The sequence below is a fragment of the Scyliorhinus torazame genome, chromosome 10, assembly GCF_047496885.1.
Source record: "Scyliorhinus torazame isolate Kashiwa2021f chromosome 10, sScyTor2.1, whole genome shotgun sequence".
In the NCBI taxonomy this organism is placed as follows: Eukaryota; Metazoa; Chordata; class Chondrichthyes; order Carcharhiniformes; family Scyliorhinidae; genus Scyliorhinus; species Scyliorhinus torazame.
The window spans coordinates 161,950,730-161,969,805 of NC_092716.1; the positions used below are offsets into that span (position 1 = coordinate 161,950,730).

Genomic DNA, 19,076 nt, shown 5'->3' on the forward strand with positions numbered 1-19,076 from the left:
GCATTGACCCAGAGAGAGAGTGTGGGCAGCATTGACCCAGAGAGAGTGAGGGCAGTATTAACCCAGAGAGAGGGTGGGCAGCATTGACAGAGAGAGAGAGAGTGTGGGCAGCATTGACCCAGAGAGTGTGGACGGCATCGCCCCAGAGAGAAAGTGTGGGCAGCATTGACCCCGAGAGAGAGTGTGTGGCTGCATTGACCCCGAGAGAGAGTGTGGGCAGCATTGACCCAGAGAGAGTGTGGGCAGCATTGACCCCGAGAGAGAGTGTGGGCAGCATTGATCCCGAGAGAGAGTGTGTGCAGCATTGACCCAGAGAGAGATTGTGGGCAGCATTGACCCCGAGAGAGTGTGGGCAGCATTGACCCCGAGAGAGTGTGGGCAGCATTACCCCAAAGAGAGCGTGTGGGCAGCATTGACCCAGAGAGAGTGTGGGCAGCATTGACCCAGAGAGAGTGTGGGCAGCATTGACCCAGAGAGAGAGTGGGCAGCATTGACCCAGAGAGAGCGTGGGCAGCATTTACCCAGAGAGAGTGTGGGCAGTATTCACCCAGAAACAATGTGGGCAGAATTGACCCAGAGAGAGTGTGGGCAGCAATGACCCAGAGAGAGTGTGGGCAGCATTGACCCAGAGAGAGTCTGGGCAGCATTGACCCAGAGAGAGTGTGGGCAGCATTCACCAAGAAGAAGTGTGAGCAGCATTGACCCAGATAGAAAGTGTAGGCAGCATTGACGCAGAGAGAGTGTGGGCAGCATTGACCCAGAGAGAGAGTGTGGGCAGCATTGACCCAGAGAGAGTGTGGGCGGCATTGAACCAGAGAGAGTGTGGGCAGTATTAACTCAGAGAGAGAGTGTGGGCAGCATTGACCCAGAGAGAGTGTGGGCGGCATTGACCCAGCGAGAGTGTGGGCAGTATTAACCCAGAGAGAGAGTGTGGGCAGCATTGACCCCGAGAGAGAGTGTGGGCAGCATTGACCCAGAGAGAGAGTGGGTGGCATTGACCCAGAGAGATTGTGGGCAGTATTAACCCAGAGAGAGAGTGTGGGCAGCATTGACCCAGAAGGAGAGTGTGGACAACATTGACCCAGAGAGTGGGCAGCATTGACCCAGAGAGAGTGACGGCAGTATTAACCCAGAGAGAGGGTGGGCAGCATTGACAGAGAGAGAGAGAGTGTGGGCAGCATTGACCCAGAGAGAGAGTGTGGACGGCATCGCCCCAGAGAGAAAGTGTGGGCAGCATTGACCCAGAGAGAGAGTGTGGGCAGCATTGACCCCGAGAGAGAGTTAGGGCAGCATTGATCCAGAGAGAGTGTGGGCAGCATTGACCCCGAGAGAGAGTGTGGGCAGCCTTGATCCCGAGAGAGAGTTTGTGCAGCATTGACCCAGAGAGAGAGTGTGGGCAGCATTGACCCCGAGAGAGTGTGGGCAGCATTGACCCAAAGAGAGAGTGTGGGCAGCATTGACCCAGAGAGAGTGTGGTCAGCATTGACCCAGAGAGTGAGTGGGCAGCATCGCCCAGAGAGAGAGTGTCGACTGCACTGACAGAGTGTGGGCAGCATCGCCAAAGAGAGTATGGACAACATTGAACCAGAGAGAGAGTGTGGGCAGCATTGACCCAGAGAGAGTGTGGGCGGCATTGACCCAGAGAGAGTGTGGGCAGTATTAACCCAGAGAGAGAGTGTGGGCAGCATTGACCCAGAGAGAGTATGGGCAGAATTGACCCAGAGAGTGAGTGTGGACAACATTGACACAGAGAGTGTGGGCAGCATTGACGCTGAGAGAGAGTGTGGGCAGTATTGACCCAGAGAGAGAGTGTGGGCAGCATTGACGCTGAGAGAGTGTGTGGGCAGCATTGACGAAGAGAGAGAGTGGGCAGCATTGACCCAGAGAGAGAGTGTGGACGGCATCGCCCCAGAGAGAAAGTGTGAGCAGCATTGACCCCGAAAGAGAGTGTGGGCAGCATTGACCCCGAGAGAGAGTGTGGGCAGCATTGACCCTGAGAGAGTGTGGGCAGCATTGACCCAGAGAGCGAGTGTGGACGGCATCGCCCCAGAGAGAGAGTGTGGGCAGCATTGACCCAGAGAGAGAGTGGGCGGCATTGACGCAGAGAGAGTGTCGGCGGCATTGACCCAGAGAGAGTGTGGGCAGCATTGACCCAGAGAGAGTGTGGGCAGCATTGACCCAGAGAGAGTGTGTGCGGCATTGACCCAGAGAGAGTGTGGGCGGCATTGACCCAGAGAGAGTGTGGGCGGCACTGACCCAGAGAGAGTGTGGGCAGCATTGACCCCGAGAGAGAGTGTGGGCAGCATTGACCCAGAGAGAGAGTGGGTGGCATTGACCCAGAGAGATTGTGGGCAGTATTAACCCAGAGAGAGAGTGTGGGCAGCATTGACCCAGAAGGAGAGTGTGGACAACATTGACCGAGAGAGTGGGCAGCATTGGCCCAGAGAGAGTGACGGCAGTATTAACCCAGAGAGAGGGTGGGCAGCATTGACAGAGAGAGAGAGAGTGTGGGCAGCATTGACCCAGAGAGGGAGTGTGGACGGCATCGCCCCAGAGAGAAAGTGTGGGCAGCATTGACCCCGAGAGAGAGTGTGGGCAGCATTGACCCCGAGAGAGAGTTAGGGCAGCATTGATCCAGAGAGAGTGTGGGCAGCATTGACCCCGAGGGAGAGTGTGGGCAGCCTTGATCCCGAGAGAGAGTTTGTGCAGCATTGACCCAGAGAGAGAGTGTGGGCAGCATTGACCCCGAGAGAGTGTGGGCAGCATTGACCCCGAGAGAGTGTGGGCAGCATTGACCCAATGAGAGAGTGTGGGCAGCATTGACCCAGAGAGAGTGTGGTCAGCATTGACCCAGAGAGAGTGTGGGCAGCATTGACCCAGAGAGAGAGTGGGCAGCATCGCCCAGAGAGAGTGTGGGCAGCATTGACACAGAGAGAGTGTGTGCAGTATTGACGCAGAGAGAGTGTGGGCAGCATTGACCCAAAGAGAGAGTGGGCGGCATTGACCCAGAGAGAGTGTGAGCGGCATTGACGCAGAGATAGTGTGGGCAGTATGAACCCAGAGAGAGAGTGTGGGCTGTATTGATGCAGAGAGAGAGTGTGGGCAGCATTGACGCCGAGAGAGAGTGGGCGGCATTGACCCAGAGAGAGTGTGGGCAGTATTAACCCAGAGAGAGAGTGTGGGCAGCATTGAGCCCGAGAGAGAGTGGGCGGCATTGACCCAGAGAGAGTGTGGGCAGTATTAACCCAGAGAGAGAGTGTGGGCAGCATTGACCCCGAGAGAGAGTGTGGGCAGCATTAACCCCGAGAGAGAGTGGGCAGCATTGACCCAGAGAGAGAGTGGGCGGCATTGACCCAGAGAGATTGTGGGCAGTATTAACCCAGAGAGAGAGTGTGGGCAGCATTGACCCCGAGAGAGAGTGTGGGCAGCATTGACCCAGAGAGAGAGTGTGGACAACATTAACCCAGAGAGTGTGGGCAGCATTGACCCAGAGAGAGAGTGTGGGCAGCATTGACCCAGAGAGAGTGAGGGCAGTATTAACCCAGAGAGAGGGTGGGCAGCATTGTCAGAGAGAGAGAGAGTGTGGGCAGCATTGACCCAGAGAGTGTGGACGGCATCGCCCCAGAGAGAAAGTGTGGGCAGCATTGACCCCGAGAGAGAGTGTGGGCAGCATTGACCCCGAGAGAGAGTTAGGGCAGCATTGATCCAGAGAGAGTGTGGGCAGCATTGACCCCGAGGGAGAGTGTGGGCAGCCTTGATCCCGAGAGAGAGTTTGTGCAGCATTGACCCAGAGAGAGAGTGTGGGCAGCATTGACCGAGAGAGTGGGCAGCATTGGCCCAGAGAGAGTGACGGCAGTATTAACCCAGAGAGAGGGTGGGCAGCATTGACAGAGAGAGAGAGAGTGTGGGCAGCATTGACCCAGAGAGGGAGTGTGGACGGCATCGCCCCAGAGAGAAAGTGTGGGCAGCATTGACCCCGAGAGAGAGTGTGGGCAGCATTGACCCCGAGAGAGAGTTAGGGCAGCATTGATCCAGAGAGAGTGTGGGCAGCATTGACCCCGAGGGAGAGTGTGGGCAGCCTTGATCCCGAGAGAGAGTTTGTGCAGCATTGACCCAGAGAGAGAGTGTGGGCAGCATTGACCCCGAGAGAGTGTGGGCAGCATTGACCCCGAGAGAGTGTGGGCAGCATTGACCCAATGAGAGAGTGTGGGCAGCATTGACCCAGAGAGAGTGTGGTCAGCATTGACCCAGAGAGAGTGTGGGCAGCATTGACCCAGAGAGAGAGTGGGCAGCATCGCCCAGAGAGAGTGTGGGCAGCATTGACACAGAGAGAGTGTGTGCAGTATTGACGCAGAGAGAGTGTGGGCAGCATTGACCCAAAGAGAGAGTGGGCGGCATTGACCCAGAGAGAGTGTGAGCGGCATTGACGCAGAGATAGTGTGGGCAGTATGAACCCAGAGAGAGAGTGTGGGCTGTATTGATGCAGAGAGAGAGTGTGGGCAGCATTGACGCCGAGAGAGAGTGGGCGGCATTGACCCAGAGAGAGTGTGGGCAGTATTAACCCAGAGAGAGAGTGTGGGCAGCATTGAGCCCGAGAGAGAGTGGGCGGCATTGACCCAGAGAGAGTGTGGGCAGTATTAACCCAGAGAGAGAGTGTGGGCAGCATTGACCCCGAGAGAGAGTGTGGGCAGCATTAACCCCGAGAGAGAGTGGGCAGCATTGACCCAGAGAGAGAGTGGGCGGCATTGACCCAGAGAGATTGTGGGCAGTATTAACCCAGAGAGAGAGTGTGGGCAGCATTGACCCCGAGAGAGAGTGTGGGCAGCATTGACCCAGAGAGAGAGTGTGGACAACATTAACCCAGAGAGTGTGGGCAGCATTGACCCAGAGAGAGAGTGTGGGCAGCATTGACCCAGAGAGAGTGAGGGCAGTATTAACCCAGAGAGAGGGTGGGCAGCATTGTCAGAGAGAGAGAGAGTGTGGGCAGCATTGACCCAGAGAGTGTGGACGGCATCGCCCCAGAGAGAAAGTGTGGGCAGCATTGACCCCGAGAGAGAGTGTGTGGCAGCATTGACCCCGAGAGAGAGTGTGGGCAGCATTGACCCAGAGAGAGTGTGGGCAGCATTGACCCCGAGAGAGAGTGTGGGCAGCATTGATCCCGAGAGAGAGTGTGTGCAGCATTGACCCAGAGAGAGATTGTGGGCAGCATTGACCCCGAAAGAGTGTGGGCAGCATTGACCCCGAGAGAGTGTGGGCAGCATTGCCCCAAAGAGAGCGTGTGGGCAGCATTGACCCAGAGAGAGTGTGGGCAGCATTGACCCAGAGAGAGTGTGGGCAGCATTGACCCAGAGAGAGAGTGGGCAGCATTGACCCAGAGAGAGTGTGGGCAGTATTCACCCAGAAACAATGTGGGCAGAATTGACCCAGAGAGAGTGTGGGCAGCAATGACCCAGAGAGAGTGTGGGCAGCATTGACCCAGAGAGAGTCTGGGCAGCATTGACCCAGAGAGAGTGTGGGCAGCATTCACCAAGAATAAATGTGAGCAGCAATGACCCAGATAGAAAGTGTGGGCAGCATTTACCCAGAGAGAGTGTGGGCAGTATTCACCCAGAAACAATGTAGGCAGCATTGACCCAGAGAGAGTGTGGGCAGCATTGACCCAGAGAGAGAGTGTGGGCAGCATTGACCCAGAGAGAGTGTGGGCGGCATTGACCCAGAGAGAGTGTGGGCAGTATTAACCCAGAGAGAGAGTGTGGGCAGCATTGACCCAGAGAGAGTGTGGGCGGCATTGACCCAGCGAGAGTGTGGGCAGTATTAACCCAGTGAGAGAGTGTGGGCAGCATTGACCCCGAGAGAGAGTGTGGGCAGCATTGACCCAGAGAGAGAGTGGGTGGCATTGACCCAGAGAGATTGTGGGCAGTATTAACCCAGAGAGAGAGTGTGGGCAGCATTGACCCAGAAGGAGAGTGTGGACAACATTGACCCAGAGAGTGGGCAGCATTGACCCAGAGAGAGTGACGGCAGTATTAACCCAGAGAGAGGGTGGGCAGCATTGACAGAGAGAGAGAGAGTGTGGGCAGCATTGACCAGAGAGAGAGTGTGGACGGCATCGCCCCAGAGAGAAAGTGTGGGCAGCATTGACCCCGAGAGAGAGTGTGGGCAGCATTGACCCCGAGAGAGAGTTAGGGCAGCATTGATCCAGAGAGAGTGTGGGCAGCATTGACCCCGAGAGAGAGTGTGGGCAGCCTTGATCCCGAGAGAGAGTTTGTGCAGCATTGACCCAGAGAGAGAGTGTGGGCAGCATTGACCCCGAGAGAGTGTGGGCAGCATTGACCCCGAGAGAGTGTGGGCAGGATTGACCCAAAGAGAGAGTGTGGGCAGCATTGACCCAGAGAGAGTGTGGTCAGCATTGACCCAGAGAGAGTGTGGGCAGCATTGACCCAGAGAGAGAGTGGGCAGCATCGCCCAGAGAGAGAGTGTCGACTGCACTGACAGAGTGTGGGCAGCATCGCCAAAGAGAGTATGGACAACATTGAACCAGAGAGAGAGTGTGGGCAGCATTGACCCAGAGAGAGTGTGGGCGGCATTGACCCAGAGAGAGTGTGGGCAGTATTAACCCAGAGAGAGAGTGTGGGCAGCATTGACCCAGAGAGAGTATGGGCAGCATTGACCCAGAGAGAGAGTGTGGACAACATTGACACAGAGAGTGTGGGCAGCATTGACGCTGAGAGAGAGTGTGGGCAGTATTGACCCAGAGAGAGAGTGTGGGCAGCATTGACGCTGAGAGAGAGTGTGGGCAGCATTGACGAAGAGAGAGAGTGGGCGGCATTGACGCAGAGAGATTGTGGGCAACATTGACCCAGAGAGAGAGTGTGGACGGCATCGCCCCAGAGAGAAAGTGTGAGCAGCATTGACCCCGAGAGAGAGTGTGCGCAGCATTGACCCCGAGAGAGAGTGTGGGCAGCATTGACCCAGAGAGAGTGTGGGCAGCATTGACCCAGAGAGCGAGTGTGGACGGCATCGCCCCAGAGAGAGAGTGTGGGCAGCATTGACCCAGAGAGAGAGTGGGCGGCATTGACGCAGAGAGTGTCGGCGGCATTGACCCAGAGAGAGTGTGGGCAGCATTGACCCAGAGAGAGTGTGGGCAGCATTGACCCAAAGAGAGTGTGGGCAGCATTGACCCAAAGAGAGAGTGTGGGCAGCATTGACCCAGAGAGAGTGTGGGCAGCATTGACCCAGAGAGAGTGTGTGCAGTATTGACGCAGAGAGAGTGTGGGCAGCATTGACCCAAAGAGAGAGTGGGCGGCATTGACCCAGAGAGAGTGTGGGCGGCATTGACGCAGAGATAGTGTGGGCAGTATGAACCCAGAGAGAGAGTGGGCAGCATTGACCCAGAGAGAATGTGGGCAGCATTGACCCAGAGAGAGTGTGGGCAGCATTGACCCAGAGAGAGAGTGGGCAGCATTGACCCAGAGAGAGTGTGGGCAGCATTGACCCAGAGAGAGTGTTGGCAGCATTGACCCAGAGAGAGTGTGGGCAGCATTTACCCAGAGAGAGTGTGGGCAGTATTCACCCAGAAACAATGTGGGCAGCATTTACCCAGAGAGATTGTGGGCAGTATTCACCCAGAAACAATGTGGGCAGCATTGACCCAGAGAGAGAGTGGGCAGCATTGAACCAGAGAGAGTGCGGGCAGCATTGACCCAGAGAGAGTGTGGGCAGCATTGACCCAGAGAGAGTGTGGGCAGCATTCACCAAGAATAAATGTGGGCAGCATTGACCCAGAGAGAAAGTGTGTGCAGCATTTACCCAGAGAGAGTGTGGGCAGTATTCACCCAGAAACAATGTGGGCAGCATTGACCCAGAGAGAGTGTGGGCAGCATTGACCCAGAGAGAGAGTGTGGACGGCATCGCCCCAGAGAGAAAGTGTGGGCAGCATTGACCCCGAGAGAGATTGTGGGCAGCATTGACCCCGAGAGAGAGTGTGGGCAGCATTGACCCAGAGAGAGTGTGGGCAGCATTGACACCGAGAGAGAGTGTGTGCAGCATTGATCCCGAGAGAGAGTGTGTGCAGCATTGACCCAGAGAGAGATTGTGGGCAGCATTGACCCAGAGAGAGTGTGGTCAGCATTGACCCAGACAGAGTGTGGGCAGCATTGACCCAGAGAGAGTGTGGGCAGCATCGTCCAGAGAGAGAGTGTCGACTGCACTGAAAGAGTGTGGGCAGCATCGCCAAAGAGAGTATGGACAACATTGAACCAGAGAGAGAGTGTGGGCAGCATTGACCCAGAGAGATTGTGGGTGGCAGTGACCCAGAGATAGTGTGGGCAGTATTAACCCAGAGAGAGTATGAGCAGCATTGACCCAGAGAGAGAGTGTGGACGACATTGACACAGAGAGTGTGGGCAGCATTGACGCTGAGGGAGAGTGTGGGCAGCATTGACGAAGAGAGAGAGTGGGCGGAATTGACGCAGAGAGAGTGTGGGCGGCATTGACCCAGAGAGAGTGTGGGCGGCATTGACCCAGAGAGAGTGTGGGCGGCATTGACCCAGAGAGAGTGTGGGCAGCATTGACCCAGAGAGAGTGTGGGCAGCATTGACCCAGAGAGAGTGTGGGCGGCATTGACCCAGAGAGAGTGTGGGCGGCATTGACCCAGAGAGAGTGTGGGCAGCATTGACCCAGAGAGAGTGTGGGCAGCATTGACCCAAAGAGAGAGTGTGGGCAGCTTTGACCAAGAGAGAGTGTGGGCAGAATTGACCCATAGAGAGAGTGGGCGGCATTGACCCAGAGAGATTGTGGGCAGTATTAACCCAGAGAGAGAGTGTGGGCAGTATTGACGCAGAGAGAGAGTGTGGGCAGCATTGACGCCGAGAGAGAGTGGGCGGCATTGACCCAGAGAGAGTGTGGGCAGCATTGAGCCCGAGAGAGAATGGGCGGCATTGACCCAGAGAGAGTGTGGGCAGTATTAACCCAGAGAGAGAGTGTGGGCGGCATTGACCCCGAGAGAGAGAGTGTGGGCAGCATTGACCCCGAGAGAGAGTGGGCAGCATTGACCCAGAGAGAGAGTGGGCGGCATTGACCCAGAGAGACTGTGGGCAGTATTAACCCAGAGAGAGAGTGTAGGCAGCATTGAACCCGAGAGAGAGTGTGGGCAGCATAGACCCAGAGGGAGAGTGTGGACAACATTAACCCAGAGAGTGTGGGCAGCATTGACCCAGAGAGAGAGTGTGGGCAGCATTGACCCAGAGAGAGTGAGGGCAGTATTAACCCAGAGAGAGGGTGGGCAGCATTGACAGAGAGAGAGAGAGTGTGGGCAGCATTGACCCAGAGAGTGTGGACGGCATCGTCCCAGAGAGAAAGTGTGGGCAACATTGACCCCGAGAGAGAGTGTGTGGCAGCATTGACCCCGAGAGAGAGTGTGGGCAGCATTGACCCAGAGAGAGTGTGGGCAGCATTGGCCCCGAGAGAGAGTGTGGGCAGCATTGATCCCGAGAGAGAGTGTGTGCAGCATTGACCCAGAGAGAGATTGTGGGCAGCATTGACCCCGAGAGAGTGTGGGCAGCATTGACCCCGAGAGAGTGTGGGCAGCATTACCCCAAAGAGAGCGTGTGGGCAGCATTGACCCAGAGAGAGTGTGGGCAGCATTGACCCAGAGAGAGTGTGGGCAGCATTGACCCAGAGAGAGAGTGGGCAGCATTGACCCAGAGAGAGCGTGGGCAGCATTTACCCAGAGAGAGTGTGGGCAGTATTCACCCAGAAACAATGTGGGCAGAATTGACCCAGAGAGAGTGTGGGCAGCAATGACCCAGAGAGAGTGTGGGCAGCATTGACCCAGAGAGAGTCTGGGCAGCATTGACCCAGAGAGAGTGTGGGCAGCATTCACCAAGAATAAATGTGAGCAGCATTGACCCAGATAGAAAGTGTGGGCAGCATTTACCCAGAGAGGGTGTGGGCAGTATTCACCCAGAAACAATGTAGGCAGCATTGACCCAGAGAGAGTGTGGGCAGCATTGACCCAGAGAGAGAGTGTGGGCAGCATTGACCCAGAGAGAGTGTGGGCGGCATTGACCCAGAGAGAGTGTGGGCAGTATTAACTCAGAGAGAGAGTGTGGGCAGCATTGACCCAGAGAGAGTGTGGGCGGCATTGACCCAGCGAGAGTGTGGGCAGTATTAACCCAGAGAGAGAGTGTGGGCAGCATTGACCCCGAGAGAGATTGTGGGCAGCGTTGACCCAGAGAGAGAGTGGGTGGCATTGACCCAGAGAGATTGTGGGCAGTATTAACCCAGAGAGAGAGTGTGGGCAGCATTGACCCAGAAGGAGAGTGTGGACAAAATTGACCCAGAGAGTGGGCAGCATTGACCCAGAGAGAGTGACGGCAGTATTAACCCAGAGAGAGGGTGGGCAGCATTGACAGAGAGAGAGAGAGTGTGGGCAGCATTGACCCAGAGAGAGAGTGTGGACGGCATCGCCCCAGAGAGAAAGTGTGGGCAGCATTGACCCCGAGAGAGAGTGTGGGCAGCATTGACAGAGAGAGAGAGAGTGTGGGCAGCATTGACTCAGAGAGAGAGTGTGTGCAGCATTGACCCAGAGAGAGATTGTGGGCAGCATTGACCCAGAGAGAGTGTGGTCAGCATTGACCCAGACAGAGTGTGGGCAGCATTTACCCAGAGAGAGAGTGGGCAGCATCGTCCAGAGAGAGAGTGTCGACTGCACTGACAGAGTGTGGGCAGCATCGCCAAAGAGAGTATGGACAACATTGAACCAGAGAGAGAGTGTGGGCAGCATTGACCCAGAGAGATTGTGGGCGGCAGTGACCCAGAGATAGTGTGGGCAGTATTAACCCAGAGAGAGAGTATGGGCAGCATTGACTCAGAGAGAGAGTGTGGGCAGCATTGACCCAGAGAGAGTATGGGCAGCAATGACCCAGAGAGAGAGTGTGGACGACATTGACACAGAGAGTGTGGGCAGCATTGACGCTGAGGGAGAGTGTGGGCAGCATTGACGAAGAGAGAGAGTGGGCGGCATTGACGCAGAGAGAGTGTGGGCGGCATTGACCCAGAGAGAGTGTGGGCGGCATTGACCCAGAGAGAGTGTGGGCGGCATTGACCCAGAGAGAGAGTGGGCGGCATTGACCCAGAGAGAGTGTGGGCAGCATTGAGCCCGAGAGAGAGTGGGCGGCATTGACCCAGAGATAGTGTGGGCAGTATTAACCCAGAGAGAGAGTGTGGGCGGCATTGACACCGAGAGAGAGAGTGTGGGCAGCATTGACCCCGAGAGAGAATGGGCAGCATTGACCCAGAGAGAGAGTGGGCGGCATTGACCCAGAGAGATTGTGGGCAGTATTAACCCAGAGAGAGAGTGTGGGCAGCATTGACCCCGAGAGAGAGTGTGGGCAGCATTGACCCAGAGGGAGAGTGTGGACAACATTAACCCAGAGAGTGTGGGCAGCATTGACCCAGAGAGAGAGTGTGGGCAGCATTGACCCAGAGAGAGTGAGGGCAGTATTAACCCAGAGAGAGGGTGGGCAGCATTGACAGAGAGAGAGAGAGTGTGGGCAGCATTGACCCAGAGAGTGTGGACGGCATCGCCCCAGAGAGAAAGTGTGGGCAGCATTGACCCCGAGAGAGAGTGTGTGGCTGCATTGACCCCGAGAGAGAGTGTGGGCAGCATTGACCCAGAGAGAGTGTGGGCAGCATTGACCCCGAGAGAGAGTGTGGGCAGCATTGATCCCGAGAGAGAGTGTGTGCAGCATTGACCCAGAGAGAGATTGTGGGCAGCATTGACCCCGAGAGAGTGTGGGCAGCATTGACCCCGAGAGAGTGTGGGCAGCATTACCCCAAAGAGAGCGTGTGGGCAGCATTGACCCAGAGAGAGTGTGGGCAGCATTGACCCAGAGAGAGTGTGGGCAGCATTGACCCAGAGAGAGAGTGGGCAGCATTGACCCAGAGAGAGCGTGGGCAGCATTTACCCAGAGAGAGTGTGGGCAGTATTCACCCAGAAACAATGTGGGCAGAATTGACCCAGAGAGAGTGTGGGCAGCAATGACCCAGAGAGAGTGTGGGCAGCATTGACCCAGAGAGAGTCTGGGCAGCATTGACCCAGAGAGAGTGTGGGCAGCATTCACCAAGAAGAAGTGTGAGCAGCATTGACCCAGATAGAAAGTGTAGGCAGCATTGACGCAGAGAGAGTGTGGGCAGCATTGACCCAGAGAGAGAGTGTGGGCAGCATTGACCCAGAGAGAGTGTGGGCGGCATTGAACCAGAGAGAGTGTGGGCAGTATTAACTCAGAGAGAGAGTGTGGGCAGCATTGACCCAGAGAGAGTGTGGGCGGCATTGACCCAGCGAGAGTGTGGGCAGTATTAACCCAGAGAGAGAGTGTGGGCAGCATTGACCCCGAGAGAGAGTGTGGGCAGCATTGACCCAGAGAGAGAGTGGGTGGCATTGACCCAGAGAGATTGTGGGCAGTATTAACCCAGAGAGAGAGTGTGGGCAGCATTGACCCAGAAGGAGAGTGTGGACAACATTGACCCAGAGAGTGGGCAGCATTGACCCAGAGAGAGTGACGGCAGTATTAACCCAGAGAGAGGGTGGGCAGCATTGACAGAGAGAGAGAGAGTGTGGGCAGCATTGACCCAGAGAGAGAGTGTGGACGGCATCGCCCCAGAGAGAAAGTGTGGGCAGCATTGACCCCGAGAGAGAGTGTGGGCAGCATTGACCCCGAGAGAGAGTTAGGGCAGCATTGATCCAGAGAGAGTGTGGGCAGCATTGACCCCGAGAGAGAGTGTGGGCAGCCTTGATCCCGAGAGAGAGTTTGTGCAGCATTGACCCAGAGAGAGAGTGTGGGCAGCATTGACCCCGAGAGAGTGTGGGCAGCATTGACCCAAAGAGAGAGTGTGGGCAGCATTGACCCAGAGAGAGTGTGGTCAGCATTGACCCAGAGAGTGAGTGGGCAGCATCGCCCAGAGAGAGAGTGTCGACTGCACTGACAGAGTGTGGGCAGCATCGCCAAAGAGAGTATGGACAACATTGAACCAGAGAGAGAGTGTGGGCAGCATTGACCCAGAGAGAGTGTGGGCGGCATTGACCCAGAGAGAGTGTGGGCAGTATTAACCCAGAGAGAGAGTGTGGGCAGCATTGACCCAGAGAGAGTATGGGCAGAATTGACCCAGAGAGTGAGTGTGGACAACATTGACACAGAGAGTGTGGGCAGCATTGACGCTGAGAGAGAGTGTGGGCAGTATTGACCCAGAGAGAGAGTGTGGGCAGCATTGACGCTGAGAGAGTGTGTGGGCAGCATTGACGAAGAGAGAGAGTGGGCAGCATTGACCCAGAGAGAGAGTGTGGACGGCATCGCCTCAGAGAGAAAGTGTGAGCAGCATTGACCCCGAAAGAGAGTGTGCGCAGCATTGACCCCGAGAGAGAGTGTGGGCAGCATTGACCCTGAGAGAGTGTGGGCAGCATTGACCCAGAGAGCGAGTGTGGACGGCATCGCCCCAGAGAGAGAGTGTGGGCAGCATTGACCCAGAGAGAGAGTGGGCGGCATTGACGCAGAGAGAGTGTCGGCGGCATTGACCCAGAGAGAGTGTGGGCAGCATTGACCCAGAGAGAGTGTGGGCAGCATTGACCCAGAGAGAGTGTGTGCGGCATTGACCCAGAGAGAGTGTGGGCGGCATTGACCCAGAGAGAGTGTGGGCGGCACTGACCCAGAGAGAGTGTGGGCAGCATTGACCCCGAGAGAGAGTGTGGGCAGCATTGACCCAGAGAGAGAGTGGGTGGCATTGACCCAGAGAGATTGTGGGCAGTATTAACCCAGAGAGAGAGTGTGGGCAGCATTGACCCAGAAGGAGAGTGTGGACAACATTGACCGAGAGAGTGGGCAGCATTGGCCCAGAGAGAGTGACGGCAGTATTAACCCAGAGAGAGGGTGGGCAGCATTGACAGAGAGAGAGAGAGTGTGGGCAGCATTGACCCAGAGAGGGAGTGTGGACGGCATCGCCCCAGAGAGAAAGTGTGGGCAGCATTGACCCCGAGAGAGAGTGTGGGCAGCATTGACCCCGAGAGAGAGTTAGGGCAGCATTGATCCAGAGAGAGTGTGGGCAGCATTGACCCCGAGGGAGAGTGTGGGCAGCCTTGATCCCGAGAGAGAGTTTGTGCAGCATTGACCCAGAGAGAGAGTGTGGGCAGCATTGACCCCGAGAGAGTGTGGGCAGCATTGACCCCGAGAGAGTGTGGGCAGCATTGACCCAATGAGAGAGTGTGGGCAGCATTGACCCAGAGAGAGTGTGGTCAGCATTGACCCAGAGAGAGTGTGGGCAGCATTGACCCAGAGAGAGAGTGGGCAGCATCGCCCAGAGAGAGTGTGGGCAGCATTGACACAGAGAGAGTGTGTGCAGTATTGACGCAGAGAGAGTGTGGGCAGCATTGACCCAAAGAGAGAGTGGGCGGCATTGACCCAGAGAGAGTGTGAGCGGCATTGACGCAGAGATAGTGTGGGCAGTATGAACCCAGAGAGAGAGTGTGGGCTGTATTGATGCAGAGAGAGAGTGTGGGCAGCATTGACGCCGAGAGAGAGTGGGCGGCATTGACCCAGAGAGAGTGTGGGCAGTATTAACCCAGAGAGAGAGTGTGGGCAGCATTGAGCCCGAGAGAGAGTGGGCGGCATTGACCCAGAGAGAGTGTGGGCAGTATTAACCCAGAGAGAGAGTGTGGGCAGCATTGACCCCGAGAGAGAGTGTGGGCAGCATTAACCCCGAGAGAGAGTGGGCAGCATTGACCCAGAGAGAGAGTGGGCGGCATTGACCCAGAGAGATTGTGGGCAGTATTAACCCAGAGAGAGAGTGTGGGCAGCATTGACCCCGAGAGAGAGTGTGGGCAGCATTGACCCAGAGAGAGAGTGTGGACAACATTAACCCAGAGAGTGTGGGCAGCATTGACCCAGAGAGAGAGTGTGGGCAGCATTGACCCAGAGAGAGTGAGGGCAGTATTAACCCAGAGAGAGGGTGGGCAGCATTGTCAGAGAGAGAGAGAGTGTGGGCAGCATTGACCCAGAGAGTGTGGACGGCATCGCCCCAGAGAGAAAGTGTGGGCAGCATTGACCCCGAGAGAGAGTGTGTGGCAGCATTGACCCCGAGAGAGAGTGTGGGCAGCATTGACCCAGAGAGAGTGTGGGCAGCATTGACCCCGAGAGAGAGTGTGGGCAGCATTGATCCCGAGAGAGAGTGTGTGCAGCATTGACCCAGAGAGAGATTGTGGGCAGCATTGACCCCGAAAGAGTGTGGGCAGCATTGACCCCGAGAGAGTGTGGGCAGCATTGCCCCAAAGAGAGCGTGTGGGCAGCATTGACCCAGAGAGAGTGTGGGCAGCATTGACCCAGAGAGAGTGTGGGCAGCATTGACCCAGAGAGAGAGTGGGCAGCATTGACCCAGAGAGAGCGTGGGCAGCATTTACCCAGAGAGAGTGTGGGCAGTATTCACCCAGAAACAATGTGGGCAGAATTGACCCAGAGAGAGTGTGGGCAGCAATGACCCAGAGAGAGTGTGGGCAGCATTGACCCAGAGAGAGTCTGGGCAGCATTGACCCAGAGAGAGTGTGGGCAGCATTCACCAAGAATAAATGTGAGCAGCAATGACCCAGATAGAAAGTGTGGGCAGCATTTACCCAGAGAGAGTGTGGGCAGTATTCACCCAGAAACAATGTAGGCAGCATTGACCCAGAGAGAGTGTGGGCAGCATTGACCCAGAGAGAGAGTGTGGGCAGCATTGACCCAGAGAGAGTGTGGGCGGCATTGACCCAGAGAGAGTGTGGGCAGTATTAACCCAGAGAGAGAGTGTGGGCAGCATTGACCCAGAGAGAGTGTGGGCGGCATTGACCCAGCGAGAGTGTGGGCAGTATTAACCCAGTGAGAGAGTGTGGGCAGCATTGACCCCGAGAGAGAGTGTGGGCAGCATTGACCCAGAGAGAGAGTGGGTGGCATTGACCCAGAGAGATTGTGGGCAGTATTAACCCAGAGAGAGAGTGTGGGCAGCATTGACCCAGAAGGAGAGTGTGGACAACATTGACCCAGAGAGTGGGCAGCATTGACCCAGAGAGAGTGACGGCAGTATTAACCCAGAGAGAGGGTGGGCAGCATTGACAGAGAGAGAGAGAGTGTGGGCAGCATTGACCAGAGAGAGAGTGTGGACGGCATCGCCCCAGAGAGAAAGTGTGGGCAGCATTGACCCCGAGAGAGAGTGTGGGCAGCATTGACCCCGAGAGAGAGTTAGGGCAGCATTGATCCAGAGAGAGTGTGGGCAGCATTGACCCCGAGAGAGAGTGTGGGCAGCCTTGATCCCGAGAGAGAGTTTGTGCAGCATTGACCCAGAGAGAGAGTGTGGGCAGCATTGACCCCGAGAGAGTGTGGGCAGCATTGACCCCGAGAGAGTGTGGGCAGCATTGACCCAAAGAGAGAGTGTGGGCAGCATTGACCCAGAGAGAGTGTGGTCAGCATTGACCCAGAGAGAGTGTGGGCAGCATTGACCCAGAGAGAGAGTGGGCAGCATCGCCCAGAGAGAGAATGTCGACTGCACTGACAGAGTGTGGGCAGCATCGCCAAAGAGAGTATGGACAACATTGAACCAGAGAGAGAGTGTGGGCAGCATTGACCCAGAGAGAGTGTGGGCGGCATTGACCCAGAGAGAGTGTGGGCAGTATTAACCCAGAGAGAGAGTGTGGGCAGCATTGACCCAGAGAGAGTATGGGCAGCATTGACCCAGAGAGAGAGTGTGGACAACATTGACACAGAGAGTGTGGGCAGCATTGACGCTGAGAGAGAGTGTGGGCAGTATTGACCCAGAGAGAGAGTGTGGGCAGCATTGACGCTGAGAGAGAGTGTGGGCAGCATTGACGAAGAGAGAGAGTGGGCGGCATTGACGCAGAGAGATTGTGGGCAGCATTGACCCAGAGAGAGAGTGTGGACGGCATCGCCCCAGAGAGAAAGTGTGAGCAGCATTGACCCCGAGAGAGAGTGTGCGCAGCATTGACCCCGAGAGAGAGTGTGGGCAGCATTGACCCAGAGAGAGTGTGGGCAGCATTGACCCAGAGAGCGAGTGTGGACGGCATCGCCCCAGAGAGAGAGTGTGGGCAGCATTGACCCAGAGAGAGAGTGGGCGGCATTGACGCAGAGAGTGTCGGCGGCATTGACCCAGAGAGAGTGTGGGCAGCATTGACCCAGAGAGAGTGTGGGCAGCATTGACCCAGAGAGAGTGTGGGCGGCATTGACCCAGAGAGAGTGTGGGCGGCATTGACCCAGAGAGAGTGTGGGCGGCACTGACCCAGAGAGAGTGTGGGCAGCATTGACCCAAAGAGAGTGTGGGCAGCATTGACCCAGAGAGAGTGTGGGCAGCATTGACCCAGAGAGAGTGTGGGCAGCATTGACACAGAGAGAGTGTGGGCAGCATTGACACAGAGAGAGTGTGTGCAGTATTGACGCAGAGAGAGTGTGGGCAGCATTGACCCAAAGAGAGAGTGGGCGGCATTGACCCAGAGAGAGTGTGAGCGGCATTGACGCAGAGATAGTGTGGGCAGTATGAACCCAGAGAGAGAGTGTGGGCTGTATTGATGCAGAGAGAGAGTGTGGGCAGCATTGACGCCGAGAGAGAGTGGGCGGCATTGACCCAGAGAGAGTGTGGGCAGTATTAACCCAGAGAGAGAGTGTGGGCAGCATTGAGCCCGAGAGAGAGTGGGCAGCATTGACCCAGAGAGAGTGTGGGCAGTATTAACCCAGAGAGAGAGTGTGGGCAGCATTGACCCCGAGAGAGAGTGTGGGCAGCATTAACCCCGAGAGAGAGTGGGCAGCATTGACCCAGAGAGAGAGTGGGCGGCATTGACCCAGAGAGATTGTGGGCATTATTAACCCAGAGAGAGAGTGTGGGCAGCATTGACCCCGAGAGAGAGTGTGGGCAGCATTGACCCAGAGAGAGAGTGTGGACAACATTGACCCAGAGAGTGTGGGCAGCATTGACCCAGAGAGAGAGTGTGGGCAGCATTGACCCAGAGAGAGTGAGGGCAGTATTAACCCAGAGAGAGTGTGGGCAGCATTGACCCCGAGAGAGAGTGTGGGCAGCATTGACCCCGAGAGAGTGTGGGCGGCATCGCCCCAGAGAGAAAGTGTGAGCAGCATTGACCCCGAGAAGAGTGTGGGCAGCATTGACCCCGAGAGAGAGTGTGGGCAGCATTGACCCAGAGAGAGAGTGTGGGCAGCATTGACCCCGAGAGAGTGTGGGCAGCATTGACCCAGAGAGAGTGTGGGCAGCATTGACCCAGAGAGCGAGTGTGGACGGCATCGCCCCAGAGAGAGAGTGTGGGCAGCATTGACCCAGAGAGAGAGTGGGCGGCATTGACGCAGACAGAGTGTCGGCGGCATTGACGCAGGGAGAGTGTGGGCAGCATTGACCCAGAGAGAGTGTGGGCGGCATTGACCCAGAGATAGTGTGGGCGGCATTGACCCAGAGAGAGTGTGGGCGGCATGACCCAGAGAGAGTGTGGGCAGCATTGACCCAAAGAGAGTGTGGGCAGCATTGACCCAAAGAGAGAGTGTGGGCAGCATTGACCCAGAGAGAGTGTGGGCAGCATTGACACAGAGAGAGTGTGTGCAGTATTGACGCAGAGAGAGTGTGGGCAGCATTGACCCAAAGAGAGAGTGGGCGGCATTGACCCAGAGAGAGTGTGGGCGGCATTGACGCAGAGATTGTGTGGGCAGTATGAACCCAGAGAGAGAGTGCGGGCTGTATTGACGCAGAGAGAGAGTGTGGGCAGCATTGACGCCGAGAGAGAGTGGGCGGCATCGACCCAGAGAGAGTGTGGGCAGCATTGAGCCCGAGAGAGAGTGGGCGGCATTGACCCAGAGAGAGTGTGGGCAGTATTAACCCAGAGAGAGAGTGTGGGCAGCATTGACCCCGAGAGAGAGTGTGGGTAGCATTAACCCCGAGAGAGAGTGGGCAGCATTGACCCAGAGAGAGAGTGGGCGGCATTGACCCAGAGAGATTGTGGGCAGTATTAACCCAGAGAGAGAGTGTGGGCAGCATTGACCCCGAGAGAG

At 56.4% G+C, this 19,076-nt stretch overlaps 1 protein-coding gene across 2 annotated transcripts in view; it reads left to right on the plus strand.

The window, feature by feature from the left end:
- The window catches only part of LOC140431000 (N-acetyl-beta-glucosaminyl-glycoprotein 4-beta-N-acetylgalactosaminyltransferase 1-like), a 1,349,192-nt gene that overhangs the window by 1,293,790 nt on the left and 36,326 nt on the right, over positions 1-19,076 (plus strand). The window lies entirely within an intron of this gene.